At 37.1% G+C, this 6,174-nt stretch overlaps 1 long non-coding RNA gene across 1 annotated transcript; it reads left to right on the forward strand.

Annotated features, from left to right (window-relative positions):
* The first annotated feature begins 449 nt into the window (after window positions 1-449).
* On the forward strand, window positions 450-3,939 carry LOC145814421 (uncharacterized). The gene is made up of 4 exons (XR_014357696.1): window positions 450-1,370; window positions 1,793-1,934; window positions 2,207-2,390; window positions 3,651-3,939. It is a non-coding gene; the product is annotated as an uncharacterized LOC145814421 (long non-coding RNA).
* The last annotated feature ends 2,235 nt before the right edge of the window (window positions 3,940-6,174 follow it).

The raw sequence follows: 6,174 nt of genomic DNA on the forward strand, positions 1-6,174 counted from the left end.
TCCTCGTTCGCAACATCTCCCTCAACGCCAGGTCTCTAATCTCTCTCTCTATTTTTTTTTTATCATCCTTCAATCCCTTGATCTATATATATATATACATATTGATATAATTACTACTTTAGTGTGTTGATTTGTGGTTTACGAGTTTGCATTTAAATTTTGGGATGGTTTGATGAGTAAAATCGTTTAGCAATATTGGGCATTTTGATGAATGAGAAGAAATGTTGGCTGGATGTGAACAACCAAATAGGAATTGAATAGATTCACCAACAGTTACAGGGGCTACCTCAAGTATTTGATTCTTTGTTGTTTAGCATTTCATTGTTACGGTTTCTCATGAATTTCTAGTGGGTTTAGCAAAATCTTTTTTGTCCCAATTTATATGAGTTCAATCTAATGTCAATATGATCCATGGCACTGGAGTTCATTTTTTCAATGTTCAGAATCGTTATGAACTTAACGGGATTTGCGGTTGTGGGTGTAGGGAATTGGTAGGTTGACATAGGAACCTTATGTAGGAATTGGCAATGGGGCAGGGTCAAAAAGCCTTATGCCTATTGATCCATGTGTCACCTCTTGAGGCTCACACGTGGTTAGAGAACTTGGAGAAGGTGATGTAGTGGTGACATGGTCGAGCCACATGGCAAGTGGAGCCATAGACCCATATGCCCAAATTGTTATTTACTTTTTTTTTGGGTAGGTGAGTTTTTCTTCTAAATATGTAACAAGTATCATTTTAATCCTCGATCTTGTCATTATATGATTGTTTTAAATGTTATTATTCTCTTACACCCTCTTAAAAAAAAAAAAAAAGAAGAAAGAGGAAATCTAATGATTCTACTTGATTCTTTACTGGCCAGAAGATCTTAGAATCTCATTTGAACAATTTGGTTTGATAGAGGATGTTTATCTACCTAAGGATTACTACACTGGGTATGATTATTTTAGCTTTTATATTTCCGTGTGTGTTTTTGTTATGTTGTTTGTTATCAAATATCTAGAAAGTTCTACTTATTCCAAAATATATATATATATATATATATAATAATTGAAACAAGAGACAAGAGAAAAGAGTGAGACCCCTACTGCCAATTCCATTACATGCTTATGATATATTTTGTTGCCTCTTCAAGAAAATATTTTGCTTTACACATATGGATCCTGACACATGTTTTGTTTTTGTTTTTGTTTTGTCTCTTGAAATCTGACAGTAGGTAATTGGTGTGGATGATGTGGTCTTAAGAGTGGCTTGTATTTGCTGTAACTGGGATGCATTATCTCTAATGTTCTGGTGAGTGTGCAGGGCCTTGGAGGTGTATGCTGGTCTCCTTTTTAGGGAAGTGGGTTAAGTGAAGTGACTACATCAATAGGTGCTAGTCTCCTTTTTATTATTTATTTTTTTGCTAACTTTTGTTAATGCAGGTTTTTCAAAGCTGGTACACAGTGTAGAGATGTGTGGGTTGAGGGATGGTGAGCTCTTATATTAGGGCTGTGAATTGTGTTTGATACAAACTTTTGAGGGTTGAGTGGTTGTGAGATCTCTATATTTCCAGTTGTGTTTTTGTGCAAGTACTAGCTGGTCCTTAATTAAGGGATGTTATTGTTGAGAGTTGAGAGTTGAGTGGTGTGAGCATATATTTTTGTTAGGTTTTTTGTGGTGATAACTGCTCTCTTTCTGTGTTGGAGTGTTCATATGTGGGTTGAGTGATGGTAGTAATAAATCAGTGAGATTTTGATGTAGTTACTGTTGATGTTTGTTTCTATTGAGTGTATTGATTGCTTGTCTTTCCAGGATCAATTAAGTGAGGCTTTGGAGCAAGCTGTCCATCTGTTATAGAACAATTTTGAGTAGTTATGCTGCTCAGTTATACATTGGTTGAGCTACCTACTGCTACAACCTGTGTATATGCTGCTGCTGTGTTTAGGCTGGGCAGGTCTGGTTTGCTGCTCTGTTAAGTGAAGTGGGTACATGTTGTAGTTGTGTATATGCTGTGTAATCTGTGTATATGTTGTTCTGATGCCTCTGCTGTGTTAGTGTCCTCGGCTAGAGGTCACTGTGGTCTCTGCTTGGAGTTTTTTTTTATTTTTTTATTTAGAGGTGTTTAGTTGATGTTGTTATTTTGGTTTAGATCTTGTAGTCTTGAGTTTATTGGTGGTTTATGTCTCTTGTTCAGCCTCATCATTTCGTTATGTGGTGCTTGACCAGGTTGGGCTTTCATAGGGCTTACCAATGCCACCAAAACGATTGGCGCAGTCATCTCTTCAACCTTCGCATGAGGCAATTTTTGTTTGGAATGTGGATTTACATGACAATGTGGAGACCCAACACTCACAGCCACTTGATGTCGATATAGAGGCACAGAGGGAGGCAGCCCCCCAATCTAGTGTCGGTAAGATGCTGAATTTTACTATTAAAATGAAATTCTCTATATTAATATAATGTGTACTTGTCACATTTACATATAGTGAGATTTGTTATTATACTTATATAATAATTACTGAGTAATATATCATGTATCCATAATCATGTCATATCATCATTCTAATTTTTTTTCCCTACTCAGCACAGCGAGTTAATATATATATATATATATATATATATATGTAATTTAGGTAAAAATAAAGTGGGTGGTGGATTCTCAACATTCATTGTGTTCATGCCAACAGTTACAAAATTATAATGAATGATTTATGTTTTTCTACTTCAAAATCTTCATTGACAGTAGGTGGTGGATTCTCATCATTCGTTGTCTGCTTTTTCTTCTTTATTTTTTTTTCATTTTTTGTTTTCATGTAGTGCTGAAAGCTTTTTCATCTCAGTAGATTTTACTAAGATATTAAAGTTACTTATATTAGGGAGCTTTTTGGTTGAGGGTTGAGTGAACGTACCTCTAAATTCTCTAGGGTGTTTTCCTTTTATCTTGTTGTGGGTTGATGGGTTTTACCTTATGTATTGCTTTGATTTTTGTTGAGAGTTGAGTGACAATATACGTGGCTCCCCATTGAAACAAGCACATGACTCCTAGTTTGAAAATTACTTTCAATTATGTATTTTTCCAACACTTAAGTTTGAAAATAGGTCATTGAGGGACAAAATAATGAAATATGAATAAGGGTTGGGAAACATCATGAACACCTCGAGAGTAACCAATGTAAATTATGAAAATTTATAGAACAAGCATGAGACTCCCAATTTAAAAACTACTTTCAAATTTGTAAATTTCCAACACTTAGGCATGAAAATAAGTCGTCGGGGGGCAAAATTGTTAAATAAGCACAAAAAGGTCTAGAAATTATCATGAACGCATTGGGAGGGATCAACATAAGTTGTGAAAACTTACAGAACAATCATAGGACTCTCGGTTAGAAAACATTTAGGCTTGAAAATAGGCCATTAGGGAGTAAAAGCTTGAAATAGTCGTTAAAAGGCCCGGGAAACATCATGAACACCTTGGGAGGACCTAATGTAAGTTGTAAAAATTTACGGAACAAACACAATAAATTTTGGTTTGCAATTTACTTCGAAGTTTTCATATTTTCTCTTTTAGGTTGCATATTCACATATTTAGTGAATGGTTTCTTTAACCTTTTGTTGTTGTTGTTGTTATTTTTTTTTATTTTTTTTTATTTTTTTATTTTTTAAATGGCAGATTGGAGATGAACGAATTTGGTAACCTGCATAGCAAGAACTTTTTGTTGAAATTACTAGACGCGTATCCATCATAGTGCCATTGTACTTTTTGTTGATATTACCAAACATGTATTTTGACTATGTTGTCACGGGTTGTGATTATATTGTGATGGATCTTATCTTTTTGTTGATACTATCAAACATATATTTTGACTATGTTGTCGCTTTATGCAAATGAACAGGTTTTTGTAATGATCTGTAATGGATATTATATTGAACAGAATATTAAAATGCATAAGTTATTTTGATTGTGTTGTCGCAGTTTTGATTTTACTATAATTGATGTTATATATTAATTTCTTGATACTATGAGACATGTATTTTGCTTGTGTTATTTAATGAAAATGAACAGTTTAATTTTATATTGATTAATATTAGATATTTTATTGAATAAATAATTAAAATGCACATGATTGCTTATTGAAAAAAATATATATGCCACAATTTTTAAAATTTATTTATTATTGGCGACAAAAAAAAAATTGTCGCTAAAATTTTCTAATCTCAACAAATAATTTCGTCACACATGTTCAGTATTTCGTCACTAAATTAAAATATTTATTGACAAAAATTTTGTCACTAAAGGGTCTTTTTTTACATCTTTTGGTGATAAATATTTTTGTCACTAAAAATTTTATCACTATTTTTAATGACGAAATATTTTGTCACCCAAAACAAATAGAATAAAATTTTATTTAATTTTAGTGACGAAATAGACATTATAGGTGACAAAATATTTAACATTTAGTGACGAAATGTTTCGTCACCAAGTACCAATAATTGGTGACAAAATAAAATTTTGTCACCAGGTACTTTTTGTGACGACCAATAGGTGACGAACGTGGTGACGAAATAATTTCGTCACAGATCAGTTTGGTGACGAAAATTGTACTATTGGAGACGAAGTAATTTTGTCATTAAAGAACCATTTTGTTGTAGTGTCGGCCAATAATACCTCTGTGTTATAGCTCTATGGGCCAAAAAGCGCCTGCCAGAATGGACACCACAACTGCCTTCATGTATTTCAGTCAGAAGCTCTTCGACTTTGTCCGGGTGTACGCATTCTAGGTATGGACCAGAAAGGGATTTTTTGTTAAGCTTTCCTTGCGGATCCAAGTAGTATCACAGGGCTCTGTTTCGCAGCTTGTGCGCTTCTTTCTTGTCCGCTGGGAGCTGTTCGGAAGACAAGAATGCAGCAATGGGGTCCATCCAACTCGGTATTGATTCTATACATTGACCTGGATTTCCTCCGAAGGGCCAATGCTCGGCTTCGGGATGAAACCTACTTCGATGGTCCGTTTAATCTCTGAGTTAATGGCAGAGGCTAGGCAAGCTAGGGTGCCTGCATGTGTGTTTTGATCACGTGTTATCTGATTCAATTCATGATGGTCAAATTTTGCCAGCAAGGTGCTAGCCGATTTCATGTAAGCCGCCATATGGTCATTTTTGGCCGCGTACTCCCCCTTTAGCTGATTGATCACTAGTTTTGAATCATAAAAAACCAACAAATGCCGAGCACCTAGAAGATGTGCGTTCCGTAAACCGGCCCGAAGGGCTTCGTATTCGGCCTCGCTATTTGTTGCTTCGAAGCCGAGTTTGACGGCCTGCTCAATTATTGCGCCGTCGGGAGCCATGATCACTATTCCGGCTCTGCTGCCTCGTTGATTGGATGATCCATCGTAGTACAACTGCCAAATATCCCCAACATAAATTCTCCAGCTCGGCTTAGGTTGAATTTCATCGGACGTGAAGTCAGTAGGACCCCCAGTGAATTCGGCCACAAAGTCGGCAAGCACCTGTCCCTTGATGGAGGTTCTAGGCAGAAACTAGATATCGTACTGGCCGAATTCGAGAGCCCACTTTGAAATGCGCCCAGATGCTTCTGTACTACGGAGCACCGACCGGAGGGGGTGATCTGTTAGCACCCTGATGGTATGCCCCTGAAAGTAATGCATTAGCCTTCTCGCTGCCATGACGAGGGCTAGAATGAGTTTTTCCAATGGAAGGTAGCGTGTTTCGGCGTCAACCATTGCCTTGCTCACATAATACACTGGCTGCTGATCCTCCAGCTCTTCCTTTATCAGTACGGCGCTAACGGCCCGATCAGAGACTGCCAGATACAAAATGAGTGGGTCACCTGCTGAAGGCATTATTAAGAATGGAACTGATTGGAGGTAGGTCTTGAGGCCATTGAAAGTGTCTTCGCAGTTGGCGGAGCATTCAAAAGCCTTGCCTTGCCGTAGTGTATGAAAGAATTGTCGGCAGCGGTCTGTGGAACGACTGATGAACCTGTTGAGTGCGGTGGCCAACCCCATTAACTTCTGAACCTCCTTGACCGATCGAGGGGAGCCGAGTTCTAGGATTGCTGTGATTTGCCTTGGGTTGGCTTCAATTCCTCGGTGCTTGACAATGTAACCCAAGAATTTGCCAGAGCCGATCCCAAATGCACATTTGGAAGCGTTCAGCTTTATTCCATATTTACG

The sequence above is a fragment of the Camellia sinensis genome, unplaced genomic scaffold (assembly GCF_055761805.1).
Source record: "Camellia sinensis isolate YWXY unplaced genomic scaffold, ASM5576180v1 Unanchor10, whole genome shotgun sequence".
In the NCBI taxonomy this organism is placed as follows: Eukaryota; Viridiplantae; Streptophyta; class Magnoliopsida; order Ericales; family Theaceae; genus Camellia; species Camellia sinensis.